This window comes from Manis javanica, chromosome 10 (genome assembly GCF_040802235.1).
Source record: "Manis javanica isolate MJ-LG chromosome 10, MJ_LKY, whole genome shotgun sequence".
NCBI classification, from domain to species: Eukaryota; Metazoa; Chordata; class Mammalia; order Pholidota; family Manidae; genus Manis; species Manis javanica.
Genome location: NC_133165.1, coordinates 91,100,111 through 91,115,177, shown reverse-complemented (window position 1 = coordinate 91,115,177; position 15,067 = coordinate 91,100,111). Strand labels below are relative to the sequence as shown.

General features: G+C 37.5%; 1 long non-coding RNA gene across 1 annotated transcript in view; it reads right to left on the bottom strand.

The window, feature by feature from the left end:
- Positions 1-7,865: 7,865 nt before the first annotated feature.
- The window catches only part of LOC140843814 (uncharacterized), a 68,510-nt gene continuing 61,308 nt past the window's right edge, over positions 7,866-15,067 (bottom strand). Inside the window, exon 3 of the long non-coding RNA XR_012121771.1 lies at positions 7,866-8,002. This is a non-coding gene — a long non-coding RNA (uncharacterized lncRNA). The remainder of the gene's footprint in view (positions 8,003-15,067) is intronic.

Genomic DNA, 15,067 nt, shown 5'->3' with positions numbered 1-15,067 from the left:
TAATATTTTGAGTGGTCATTACTGCAAAAGAGAGAGAAAAATATCACTGATGTTAACTAACCTGTTTGTCAAGAAACATTCAGAATTTTTTAAGTCAGGCAAGCTCTTCTCCTCTTTTAAGGTGCTTTCTCTAACATTTGTTGGGTTTCTCTGATATTTGCCATATCAGCTTTAAGAATGTGAAATCTAAATGAAAAAACCCATGAACACATGGAGACTTAATAACATGCTCCTAAATAATCAATGGATCAATGACCAAATGAAAACAGAGATCAAGCAGTATGTGGAGACAAATGACAGCAATAATTCAACACGGCAAAATCTGTGGGATGCAGCAAAGGCCATGCTAAGAGGAAAGTATATTGCAATACAGGCCTACGTCAGGAAAGAAGAACAATCCCATATGAATAGTCTAAACTCACAATTAATGAAACTAGAAAAAGAAGAAAAAATGAGTCCTAAAGTTAGTAGAAGGAGGGACATAATAAAGAATAGAGTATAAATAAATAAAATTGAGAAGAATAAAACAATAGAAAGAATGAAAGAAAGCAGGAGCTGGTTCTTTGAGAAAATAAACAAAATGGATAAACCCCTAGTCAGACTTATCAAGAGAAAAAGAGAGTCTACACACATAAACAGAATCAGAAATGAGAAAGGAAAAAACACTACAGACCCCACAGAAATACAAAGAATTATTAGAGAATACTATGAAAAATATATATGCTAACAAACTGGATAACCTAGAAGAAATGGACAACTTTCTAGAAAAATACAACCTTCCAAGGCGGATCTAGGAAGAAAGAGAAAATCCGAACAGACCAATTACCAGCAATGAAATTGAACTGGTAATCAAAAAACTACCTAAGAACAAAACTCCTGGACCAGATGGTTTCACTGCTGAATTTAATCAAACCTTTAGTGAACACCTAATACCCATCCTCCTTAAAGTTTTCCAAAAAGTAGAAGAAGAGGAAATACTCTCAAACTCATTGCATGAGGCCAGCATCACTCTAATACCAAAACCAGGCAAAGATAACACAATAAGAGAAATTTACAGACCAATATTCCTGATGAATATAGATGCAAAAATACTCAACAAAATATTTGCAAACTGAGTTCAAAAATACATCAAAAAGATCATCTATCATCATCAAGTAGGAATTACTCCAGGGATGCAAGGATGGTACAACATTCAAAAATTCGTCAACATCATCCACCACATCAACAAAAAGTAGGACAAAAACCACATGATCATCTCCATAGATGCTGAAAAAGCATTCAACAAAATTCAACATCCATTCATGATAAAAACTCTCAACAAAATGGGTACAGAGGGTAAGTACCTCAACATAATATAGGCCATATATCAAAAACGCATAGCCAACATTATACTTAACAGTGAGAAGATGAAAGCTTTTCCTTTAAGATCAGAAACAAGACAAGGATGCCCACTCTCTGCACTTTTATTCAACATAGCTCTGGAGGTCCTAGCCATGGCAATCAGAAAAGACAAAGAAATAAAAGGCATTCAGATTGGCAAGGAAGAAGTTAAACTGTCACTGTTTGCAGATGACATGATAATATGCATAAAAAACCCTAAAGACTCCACTCCAAAACTACTAGAACTAATATTTGAATTCAGCAAAGTTGCAGGATACAAAATTAATGCACAGAAATCTGTTGCATTCCTATACACTAATGATGAACTAGCAGAAAGAGAAATCAGGAAAACCATGTCATTCACAATTGCATCAAAAAGAATAAAATACCTAGGAATAAACCTAACCAATGAAGTGAAAGACATACCCTGAAAACTACAAGACACTCTTAAGAGAAATTAAAGAGGACACTAACAGATTTAACTCATTCCATGTTCTTGGCCAGGAAGAATTAATATTGTCAAAATGGCCATCCTGCCTAAAGCAATTTGCAGATTCAATGCAATCCCTATCGAAATACCAACAGCATTCTTTAACGAACTAGAGCAAATAGTTCTAAAATTCATATGGAACGACAAAAGACCCCAAATAGCCAAAGCAATCCTGAGAAGGAAGAATAAAACAGGGAGGATTACTCTCCCCAACTTCGAGCTCTACTACAAAGCCACAGTAATCAAGACAATTTGGTACTGGCACAAAAACAGACCCATAGACCAATGGAACAGACTAGAGAGCCCAGATATGAACCCAACCATATATAATCAATTAATGTATGATAAAGAAGCCATGGGTATACAATGGGGAAATGACAGCCTCTTCAACAACTGGTGTTGGCAAAACTGAACAGCTACATGCAAGAGAATGAAACTGGATTATTGTCTAACCCCATACACAAAAGTAAACTAAAAATGAATCAAAGACCTGAATGTAAGTCATGAAACCATAAAACTCTTAGAAGAAAATGTAGGCAAAAATCTCTTGAATATAAACATGAGCAACTTTTTCCTGAATGCATCTCCTCAGGCAAGGGAAATAAAAGAGAAAATAAACAAATGGGACTACATCAAGGTAAAAAGCTCCTGTACAGCAAAGGACACCATCAGAGAACAAAAAGGCATCCTACAGTATGGGAGAATATATTTGTAAATGACATATCTGACAAGGGGTTAACATTCAAAATATATAAAGAACTCACATGCCTCAACAACTAAAAAGCAAATAAACCTATTAAAAAATGTGTGGAGGATATGAACAGACAATTCTCCAAAGAAGAAATTCAGATGGCCAACAGGCACATGAAAAGATGCTCCACATTGCTAATTATCAGAGAAATGCAAATTAAATCCACAATGAGATATCAGCTCACACCAGTTAGGATGGCCAGCATCCAAAAGACAAGGAACAAATGCTGGTAAGGATCCAGAAAAAGGGGAATCCTACACTGTTGGTGGGAATGTAAACTAATTCAACCATTGTGGAAAGCAATATGGAGGTTCCTCAAAAAAACTAAAAATAGAAATATGATTTGACCCAAGAACTCCACTCCTAGGAATTTATGCAGAGAAAACAACTTCTCAGACTCAAAAGGACATATGCACCACTGTGTTTATCACAGCACTATTTCAACAGCCAAGATATGGAAGCTAAGTGTCCATCACTAAATGAATGGATAAAGAAGATGTGGTACATGTGCACAATGGAATACTATTCAGCTGTAAGAACGAAACAAATCCTACCATTTGCAACAACATGGATGGAGCTAGAGGGTATTATGTTCAGTGAAATAAGTCAGACAGAGAAAGACAAATACCAAATGATTTCCCTCATTTGTGAAGTATAATGATGAAGCAAAACTGAAGGAATAAAATAGCAACAGACTCACAGACTCAAAGAAGGAACTAGTGGTTACCAAAGAGGAGGGGTTGGGGAGGGTGGGTTGGGTGGGAGGGGGAATGGGATTGTGAGGTATCATGATTGGTGCACATGGTGTGTGTGGGGTCACGGGAAGACAGTGTAGCTAAGAGAAGACAAATAGGAACTCTGTGACATCTTACTACACTAATGGACAGTGACTACAATGGGGTATGGGGGAGGACCTGATAATAAGGGTGAATGTAATCACCACATTGTTTTTCTTGTGAAACCTTCATAAGATTGTATATCAATGATATCTTAATAAAAACTTGTGATATCTGGTTATGACCACTTGGTGTTGAACCAGATTATTGACATTCATATTCTAAATCATTGCTGGAGGTTGAAGAAAGTAAGTGTGGACCACTGGGTAGGAAAGTCCTAAAGCAACATGCCTGTTTCCAAAGCTAGCAAAATTTGATCATCTCTAGTACAGATGACACCAATTAGTAACCCCTGCTGATATTAATACACATGAAAGATGCAATAGGATTGATGACTATAAATGCTGACTCCCATTTCAGTACAGATTGCTGTGTCTGGGAATAAATGAGTACTTATCATTTCCTGAATTCTGCTCTGGCCAATGGCCAACAGAGAATGTACATCAAAATGAGAAGAGATGGGAGGTGGGACATGGTTCCAAATCGATCTGAATAAAGATAGCAAGCTTGAAAGCAACCTCCTTGCTTTTATGGTTCACTGTTGTCTGTTTTCAAAAGTAAAAGAAAACATTCAAGAAAATAACAGGAAGCCAGTCTACAGCTTGGAGATAATCTTGCTGGATTTGATTCCTTCACTGCATTGCACTATCATCTATATAAAAACAGAGCTCACCCCTGCCAAACCCAGGAATGCATAAAATGGAAATGAGAAGGGAAAGTGCCTTTGCCACTCATCTGTTTCTCTCGTAGGAAATGTCTCCAGCCTGTCTGCTTGGTGTCTTACCCAGAGGCTTTCTGTGCCCACATGAAATAGGGCAGGTGCCACAGAGGGACAAACCTGGACGAGGGCTGGCATGGCCCATCTCGTAGCAAGTCCCAGATGCTTTTCATCCTAATGAAATACCCACACAAAGGGCATCTTTGGTTATCCAAACCCAGAAGCCACTTGCTCCCTAATCATGTTAAGTCTTGATGGGAATTTTGAGGGAGCTTCCTGTAGAATGACATTAAGTTTACTGTTGGCAGAGTCAGGAAAATGCATAGGTTAAGAAAATCTATTTATCCTGGGTCATTGTCCTAGAAACAGGACAATAACTCATTACCTTTTTTTCCAAAGAGTAGTTTTATCCCCATAACTAATGTTGAACAAGGAGATATAATCTGAGTAACATGGGAAAGGAATATTTATTTATTTATCAATTTCACTTAAAAATAAGTTAGATGGTAAAAATTTGAAGTAGGTGATAACCTCTCTCATGTATATGTATAACCACATATACAGGCACATGTACACACTCAAATATATGGACTCTGTATTAATTTCCTAGGGCTGAAATAACAAGATAGCACAAACTAAGTGGCTTAAAAGACAGAACTGTTTTCTCTCACAGATATAGAAGCTAGAAGGTTAAAATCAAAGTGTCTTAGAGTTTCACCCCTCTGAAGGCTCTAGGAAATAATCCTTCCTTGACTCTTCCTACCTTCTGGAGGTTGACTGCAGTCTTCGGTTTTGCTTGGCTTATAGATGCATCACTTCAGTCTCTGCCTCCATCTGCATATGGTGTTCTTCCCTCTGTGTGTCTCTGTGTCTGTCTGTCCTCTCCTCTTTCGGTAAGAACACTAGTCATACTAGAATTAATTTCCACTTTAATTCATTGTGAGTTTATCTTAATTTGACTGCAGATGCCCTGTTTCCAAATAAGATCACAAATTACCAGTAGACATGAAATTTTTGAGGGACACTATTCAACCAAATATAGTCTGCCTCTAACCCCTACCCCCCAAATTCATATTTTTTCCCCATATTCAGCCCATGGACCCAACAGTCTTAGTTCATTCTCACTTTAAGTCCAAATCCCAAAAATCTCAGCTAAACACCACCAATTCAGAAAAGTTCCAAATCTCATCACCTAAACCCAGTAGGGGTGAGACTCTGGATATGGCCCATCCTGGGACAATATCTCTCTCTGCTCACAAACCCATGAAACTAGAAAGCTAGTTATCTGCTTCAAAAATACAATGATTGGACAGACATAAGATAGACATTCTCCTTTTGAAAGGGAAAGGCAGTTAGAAGAAATAAAAGGATTTCTGGTCAAAACAAGTTCATAGCACAGCAGGGAAAATTACATTAAGTTTTCAAGACCTGAAATGATCCTCTGTGGCTCCACGCTCTGCCCTGTGGGCCCTCCAAGATGGCTCTCCTACTTCTGTGGCCTCTACATCCATGGTCCTGCCTTCAGTCATTCTTCTTTCATTTTATTCCATCCTTGCACCTTTCAGTCCAGGCTGACAAGATTTCAGATGATATAAAATTCTCAAAAACCTTGTCAGTCTTTGGTAGATGTCACAGGGATCCTCAGTGTTAGACATGAGGGTTCTCTGAAGATTCTTCCTGGATAACTCCATCTCTATTCCTGGCTTCTGCTGAGATGGACTTCTGTGCTATGTTTGGAAATTTCTTCAGCTAAATACCTAGGTTCATCATTTATACATCATGCTTTCCATTCAACAGCAGAACACAATTCAGCCAAATTTCTAACAGTTCATGACAAAGGTCTTCTTTCTTCCAGGTTCCAAGAACATGTTTATCATTTCTTTCTAAGACCTCATCAGAAGCACATTTAACATTCATCTCTAGCAACATTCTGTTCATGACAATATATGCATTCTCTAAGGTGATAAATGCTCTCTCCAATGCCCTCTTCACTTGTTTCTGAGCACTCAGCAGAATTGGCTTTCATGTTCCATTTATCTACCAACCATCTCTTCCAGACAATGTAGGCTTTTTCTATCACGTGCCTCAAAATTCTTCTAGCCTCTACTCATTATCCAATTCTAAAGCCACTTCCACTTTTTTTGGTATTTGTTATAGCAGTACCCCACTTCCTGGTACCAAAATCTGCCTTGTTTTGCTAGGGCTGCCCTAACAAATCACCTAGAACTAGAAAGATGGTCACACTCTACAGGAGGCTAGAAGTCTGAAATCAAAGTGTCAACACAACCGTATGTCTCACTGAAGGCTGTGGAGAAGGATCCTTCCTTGCCTCTTCCTCGTTTCTGGTAGTTGCCAGCAATGCCTACAGTTGGTTTATAGACACATCCCTCCACTCTCTACCTCTGTTGTCACATAGAACTCTCTATGTGTATTTCTATGTCTAAATTTCCATCTTCTTAGAAAGGCATTAGTCATTGGATTAGGGCCCACCTTAATCCAGTATGACTTTATCTTAACTTGATTACATCTGCAAAGACTCTATTTCCAAGTAAGGTCTCATTCACAGGCATCAGGGGTTAGAATTTCAATGTATTTTTTGGGGGGAAACAGTTCAACCATGCACAAGACATAAACAGAAGAAAAAAATAAGAAAAGTGATATAAAACACAGCCAAAGAAATATTATTGCAAAAATACATGTCGAAATTTCCTTATACTCTTAGAGACAGGAAATAAACTTAATTATCAACATAAAAAGGGAACTCTGATCATTTACACAATTCAAAGTGTCTATGTGATTTAAAAAAAACAAAAACAACTAAATGCTATGGAAATGCAGAATTATTGCTGATAATATAACCATTACCAGAAAGAAATCTCTAATTTAAGAATATTTGTAGGATTATTTCTTTATATGCAAAAATGTGACTACACACAACACACAGCACCATTTTGCTAATTGCATATACATCCTTCACTTTAAATGAGCTAAATACACAATTACAAAGCAGAATAATATATGGGAAAATATGTTTTAGAAGTCACAAGTTCAAAGGTCATATTTAAATACTAGATGTCAGTGATCAACAAGGAAGCAACAAATACACAATTTAGTGCTTCCACAGTCAAGGAGGCTCTCCCACAATGCGGGAAATGCTTCAAAGGGATACAGTAAGGAAAGCACCTAACATTTAGGAAACCAGCATCTAAACAGACACAGTGCTATGGCAATGAGCGTGTCTGTAAACCTCTTTGAAAAAAGTTTCTGTTCAGATAACAGAAGATTTTTCTGCAGATGCATAGTTCCAAATATATAGAAATCGGTAGCAAAAGAGGATTTGAATTCTAGGGATTCACTTTAGAATTAAATGTGTTGAAATATCTTGGAAAGTGATACTACATTTTTAAAGATATCTTTATTCCAGATGTCCTCACTTTTCCACCTGTTTTGTTTCAAGTGCTCATCTTTGTTTTTTGGGTTTTTTTGCCTTAATTTTGACAACTAGGTTCCCTGTCCCCATGCACAGTCTTTCCTCAGCCCACTTTGAAGCAAAGTCTAACTTGTTTAACTCTGTTAGGCTTTAATTAAAAAAAAAAAAATGAGATGTTTTAGTGCCTTCAGGATTCTATAACAAAATACCACAGACTGTGTAGCCTGTAAACAACAGAAATTTATTTCTCACAGTTCAGAAGGCTGGAAGTCTGAGAGTTGGGTGCCAGCAGGGTCAGGTGAGGGCCTTCTTATAGATCACAGACTTCTCATGGTATCTGCACAGGACAGAAGAGGTGTGGTTATCTCTGTGGGGTCTCTTTTATAAGAACACTAAGCCTAAACCCATTCAAGAGGGCTCCTCCCTCATGACCTAAGCATTTCCCAAAGTCCCCACCTCCTAATACCATCACATTAGCCATTAGGATTTCCATAGATGTATTTTGAAGGAATACATTCCAACATTAGCAGAAGATTTAAATAGGTGTAGTTGTCAGAAAAAAATAGCCCCCCAAAGTATATATTTACTTTCTAATCCTGAAAACTTATGAATATTATCTTATATGGCAACACATAGGATTAAATTAAAGATCTTGAGAGAGGACTTTATCCTGATTATCTAGGTTAACAGTAAATGCAATCACATGGATCCTTATAAGAGAGAAGTAGAGGGAGATTAGATACAGAAAAACAGTGGTGATGTGAAGACAAAGAGAGACATGGAGCCTCAAGCCAAGGAACATCAACAGCCCCCAGAAACTGGAAAAGATAAGGAATAGGTCATCCACACGGCCTCAGAAGAGAACCTATGCCTTGATTTCAGACTTCTGCCCTTCAGAACTGTGAGAGAATTTGTGGTGATTTGTTACAGAGATCTATCTAATAGGTGAAAACACAGGAAACAAAAAGAGAAATGAAACTCCCCTCCCCCATGTGACTGTATCTCTTTATTGACCTCTCACTTACCAAGCACCTAACAGCTGGGTGAGAGAAAATGAATTACATGCTTTAAGCACATGATCCTAACACTTAGAAAAACCTACAAAAATAAATGTGATTGTCCCCGTTTTGCAGATGAGGAAACTGACTTGCCCAAATTCACACAAAGTAAATAAACAGAAGTCCCAGGATTTAAACCTAGATGTGTTCCACTCCCTATTTCCCACTCTTCCTGCAACACTATGCTGCATCCCACAGGTCTCACTCCAGCCTCCCCACCCAACTGCCAAGCACACTCACAACCATGTTTTACTCTTACCCAGCTGCAAAATTTCCCTCCATGCACCTGGGGGCAACCAGTTGTATTCCTGGCTTTTATAGGAAACAAAATCTTAAAAGGCAATATGCCCCAAATAGCATGGTTTTTCTTTTTTTTTAATAGCATGTAATCTTTTTTTTTAATCTCCTAAATTCCTAGATCCTGGCCCTAAGCTATCTAAGTTGGTTTCTCCTCCACACCAAACTAACCCTGATTTCCCTCAGAGTAGACAAATTGCAGGCAATTTCCTAGTCCCAGAGCTACAACCTCGTCTGGGTACAAAGTAAATCTGAGATTATTGGCCATGTCTTGCCCATCCTGCCAACATCTCTCTTGCTCCTAGCCTCTGCATGTTCTCCCTGCATCCTTACCCCTGGTCTGTCCAGCCTTGATCCACTGTAATTTAGGCCTCAGTGTGTTTCCTGAGGCCAGGGAATCACTAACAAAATCTCATTTAGTTTGAGATTCATATATGTACACACGCACACCCCTTCTGCAGGTATTTATTTATTGAGGCATAAAAGCGCAGGTGTCCAGAAATAGAAACGTCTTTATTTCTTACAGTTACAAGTAAACTAGGCCTTAAGCCTCCCTTCTGCTGATAGTGGGAAAGCGATTCTTCTATTTTCAAACTCAGTCCTTCAGCGGTTGTTCCCCACTGCTCCAACCCGAGTTCATCTTCTTTCTTCTTGGAGAGACGTAGGTTCTTAAAGCTTATGCATCCTCCTGGCCTGGGAATGGGGGCTTCTGGTCTGGGACTTCCTCTGTCCTAGGCTGCATACTGCATCTTTCCATCTTAGGTGTTACCTAGCCTCTTTCTGCTGCATCCAGAACTGCTGTCTCACGTGGTGATGGGGCTCCATTTCCAGATCTAATGTCTGTTAAGCTCTGTGCAGGGAGCTCTGCTATCTAGCTGCTGCCTCAGCATTTGCTACTGCTGATTCTCAGAGGCTCTCTCACCTGAGTATCTCCTGTGGGACCCACCCTCAGCACCCTACGGACCCCTGCACAGGGTTTCAACTACATTTCACAGTCCTCAGGCCCAAACAGTGCTTCAGATTTCCTACGTGCATCCAAGGAGGGGGGGATTTGAGGATGAGGCAGTGCAAGGGGAAAACTCAGGTCCTCTCTGTTTGAAGCATTGCGCCACCATCTCCATCTCCTAAGGCAGCACCACAAAGACACAAAGCATAGGATGAAATTTCTCCTTTCAGAAATTCAAACAGGTTGCTGGATACTAGCCCCTTCTCCTTATATATCTTTACACTCTTAGGGGTCCCAGTCTCCCACTCCAGGCTCTAATTGCAGGGGGACAAGGAGCAGAACCCTCTCTAACCTCCACACTGATGCTCTCCCTTGAAAATCCTCCCTCAAGTCCTCACTTCATTAAGGTAATAAGGGTTCAAAAGGTCTCCGTGTTCAAATGGAAAGGAAAGCTGCCCCTAAGGCATTGTAATTCTTCCATAGCCTCTGGGTCAGGGTTTAAACTCAGTACCTTCATTCACTAGGCTTTGCTCTTGGCTTCCCAAGTCAAATTTTTGAATTTCAGTGAAACCTTTTTTCTCTCAGGTAGCTTATAAAAAAAAAAATTGTGGCTTTTAGAGTATTGTATCTGCTGTGGATTTCAAAAGGAGATGAAATTTGGAGCCAAGTGAGGACAATTTTGTTTCCAGCAGTTGTGTCTACCATTCTTCTGGGGCAACAGATGCCACTGGTTCAGTGGGTGGGGACCTTGGCATATAATTAGGAATTAGTACCGCAAGTGAAAGATGCACTTAGTGTTTTAAAAACATCATATATTTTGCAAGATAATGTTAATACTATAATCTCGGCTTTTAATACAGTTTACAATTTTATGTAATATGATTATTTTAATGGTGCTGTTTGGCCATTTCCTTGAAAAGATAATGCTTAAATTTCTTTATTTTGCTTAAATTTTGAAATAAAAACAATACATTTGTTCATTTTGACTTCAAAGTCAAAAAGTAATTTTTACATTTAGAGTCTGAAGTAATGTGGAATATCAAAACTAATAATACTATTCCAAAAAGGCATGTGTGTTTTATAGACTATCATTTTTACATTTTGAAACATTTCTTGTTGAAATATTATAATAGCAATATTAGAAAAAAAAAATTTTAGAGTCGCTTATAGACCCACCATCCCTTGTGACTAGGGGGATGACTAAACTAAGTGACTAAACTAATACCATGTTACTGGTTATTAGCTTTATCTTTTCTAACTATACATGGTCAAAGATGTTAATATAATAAATAACTTTGCGTGAAGATTTTTTTCCTTATTAGATTATTTACTTGTGATCAACCAAGATTTTGATTATTGAGTCAAAATCAAAATCAATATTGAGTTAGCACTAATCAGTTACCCCCAAGGCCTTCCCTTTCTCAGTGCTCCGTAATACTACCTGTGAGTTTTTTAATGAAGTTAAGATAAATGCAATAAAAAAAAAAATTTTATAAAAGAAGGCATTGCTTTTTTTTTTTTTTAACAAGAAAGGGACCTTCTAAAGTTTTTTTTGTTGTTTACACAGTATATCATAAAACATCCTCAGAAGTTGAACAGGTCTAAATTTAGTAGCCTATAATGCTATATACAGTCGTTTTTTTCCCAACAGTTTCAGGGTTCAAGTGAACTTACTGGCACATGGTATGAGTCAAAGTGTAATGTGAGACAAGTTTTACATATGGCCTTACATGTAGGTATAACACTAATGGAGAATAAGACATAATAAGGTAGGAAAGTTGAAAAATGAGATTGCTTCTATTATTTATTGCATTTAATTTGTATCATTATAGCAAATATTAGATGTGGAATACACAAGGAAAGTACTGATAAGCTCTGTGTATGTATGGATGTGTGTTTTTGTCTTCAAATAGGAAGACTTCTTAGAAATTTGAAGCAAAACCTTGAAAGCAACACTAGGCTTTTCTAGAACTTTCTAGAATGTACTTAATCTTAACTACATCATAGAAAACTATTTTCATATGTATCTGAACCTATAACACTAAGTAAAGACCAATGTCACAATGTCATTGACTGTTATTTCATAAATGTGTTTGTTGGTTCTCAGAGGCTGTATGAAGAACAAAATCAGTCAAATTAGAAAGTCATGAAATTATTACAGATACTATACATTTGTGTATCTGAAAGACACCAAATTAAGCTAAACTAGGTGAAGGAGGTAACTTAGGCCCAGTGGAATGAGTTCTGGAAACTGAACCCTACAAAACTGAGTAACATCTGAGTTCTTCTATTGAAAACAAGATATTGTGTATTTCTGGGCTTTAATTTGGATATCTACAACATAAGGGAAAGGGGTGTACAAGATGCTGTCTAAGACCTTTTAAGACTTGAAATGCTCTCAGTTTATAAAAAGGGTGCCAACAACTGCACAACTCCTGTACAGAAGGATTTAATGACAATAACCAATATAATAAGTTGTAATTATAATTAGAAGCCTAATGAGCAATATGCACATTCTTTCATCTTTCTCTTAAAGAGATCAGGTGTAGCCAAATATTCATAGTATTAAAATCTGTATCACATTTTTATACTTAGAGATCTGCAAAACTATGGGTGCTTTACTATAGAGCACAATCAGCAATTCATGGACCTCTAGTATTTTTCTTAATGAAACCATTCCTAGGAATGGAGCTTTACAGACAAAAAAGTAGAATTATAATTGGATTGCAAAGTCAGAGGATCGCATCGTTTGTTTTGCTCATCCTTTCTGCTCCATTTCTGGTTCTGCTTCTTTTGTGAGCCCTTTGTGATATTTCCAATTCAGAAGTAATCTACCATTTCTCTCTATATATTTTTTCTATGTCTCTCTTCCATAGCTCTACTTCTTCATGGACTTTATGGACTTAAAAGCACATAGCTCTCTCTTCCCTTTTTGATTAGCATTAGGGAAGAACTTGTACTAATATCTCCTATTAGATCTAAATTATTTTTGAGGCTTAGGGTTTTATCATCTGCATATTGCTCATAATACTTAGTAACTAGGTATTGTTACTTGTTGACTTGAATCAGTAATAATCTAGTTAATTAACTCAATATTACGTTGTTGCCTGTAAGAATACTTACATGAATGAGTGGTGATACCAAACTACCCCAGTGGGTCTAAGTGATGTGATTACACAGGAGCCTCAAATAAAGACTATATATTTTGTTTGCTTCTCCTGTACATCTGGACAACATAAGCTATGGTTATGAAGTCATGAGAACCATGAAAACATGTATCAATGCACAGAGATGATTCCATATGGACCTCTCCAAGTTTACATTCTGAGCACATCTTTCAGATTGTCCCTTTGCAGAATCACAAGACCTTTATTATAGCTCCACAAGGTGAGAAAAAGCATATGGCTTCATTTACTGCTCTCACAGGAACAATTTTATCCACCATAAACTGTGGGGTCTGCCCTTTTTAGGCCTCACTATTCTGTGATATCTGGATGAGCAGGGACCTTGGAGGCAATTTTTTTCACAAAGAGCCCCAAAAAGGCCTCAAAGACCACAGATAACTAAAAGATAAAGTCGGGGTCACTATTTCCTAATCACAACACCTGTTCAGTTTATTATCCTTATGCAAGTCAGCATACAAAAAGAATTTAATTAAAACTAAGTCATGAAACATCTATGAATCATGGGAAATATCTCTGACACCTAGCTTTACCTATACCTAAATAAATTTTCTTAACCAAGAAAATTCAGCTCAAGCTTACATTCTCTGCACATCTCTCCTGACCTCCTCTCTCCAAATTCCTACAACTCTTATGCTCTCCAGACTATACACTTTAGGGTTTAGATGGATGTGACATAATCTCTTTTTGCTTCATCTGTTTTGTCTTGTCTCCAAGACTTGGAGAGATTGTAAGACTCTTAAAGGGACCAGTGCCTCTTTATTCTGTATCCTGCAAAATGATTAGCACAGAGTGTGTTCAGCACAAAGTGGGGATCCAATTGAGTGCATAAAAATATAAAGATCATGCATAATTCAAGTTTTCTGAAAAGAAATCTTATTTTAATAAAAAGCATTCCAACTGATTAATCTTTCTCAATATTGAAAATCCATGCATCCATGGGACACCTATGTATTTGCATTAAATTCTAATAGAATATTCATGTGATTTTAATGACTACCTAAGGTCTATGCTACCTAAGATGCATCATGATACAAATACAAGGGGTAGGGAGAGAGATGTAATTATAAGCTTCAGGTGTTTTGTACGCCTTTTCTTGCATGCAACTGTTATTATCTCCATTACCGTTGACGTGTCATTTTAGATTCTGGCAGCAATGATTATTCCTAATTATATATGGGAAAATAAATTGTAATATGTGTTTAATACAAACAGTCTATCACTTGGATAGTCGTGTCAAATGGTTAATCATGTTTAAAACTAGGAGGAAAAACTTAGGGGACAGAAATATGCTATGAAAAGACAATTTCCTCTTTTCTTAATTTTGACTTAAAATTTAATCTGAAGGTCAGAGAGCATAGCTTCAAGAAATGTGCTGGCATTTCATTAAAGAACAGTTTCTCCCTATGACATGAAGAGTTCTTTGGAATTAGATGACACATCATTGCCCTACTTGTATAGGTATCCCTGCAGACACCAGTGTCTTCCCTGGTTTGGCCTCTTACATCGGTCTGCCCCATGGTGGGACAAGGACAAGGAATCCAGCCTTTGGCTGCAACTCATCCAGTTTCTAGCTGACAAGATACTATGGAGGAGACTCATTTCTAAATGGAAGCTTGGTTCAGTATTTTGTCCCCAGTCTCTTCTGTTACTATGTTGACTTTGCCCAGGCTTAACTCTGCCTTGCAAATAAGAAATAGTCTTTCAAATAGGTCCAATGCAATTAAATATTTTTTTAAAAACCTTTATTCTGCAATCAACCTATTAGAATGATTTCCCCTGAGTGAGTGGGCATACAGCTATTTATAAACCAGGCTTGGACAGTATTGTTTCTTAACTAAATGCCATCATTGTTGGTAACTTTAGAAAAAAATAACAGCACGAAAGTTAACATCCGTATTATGGACGCTCAAAATATC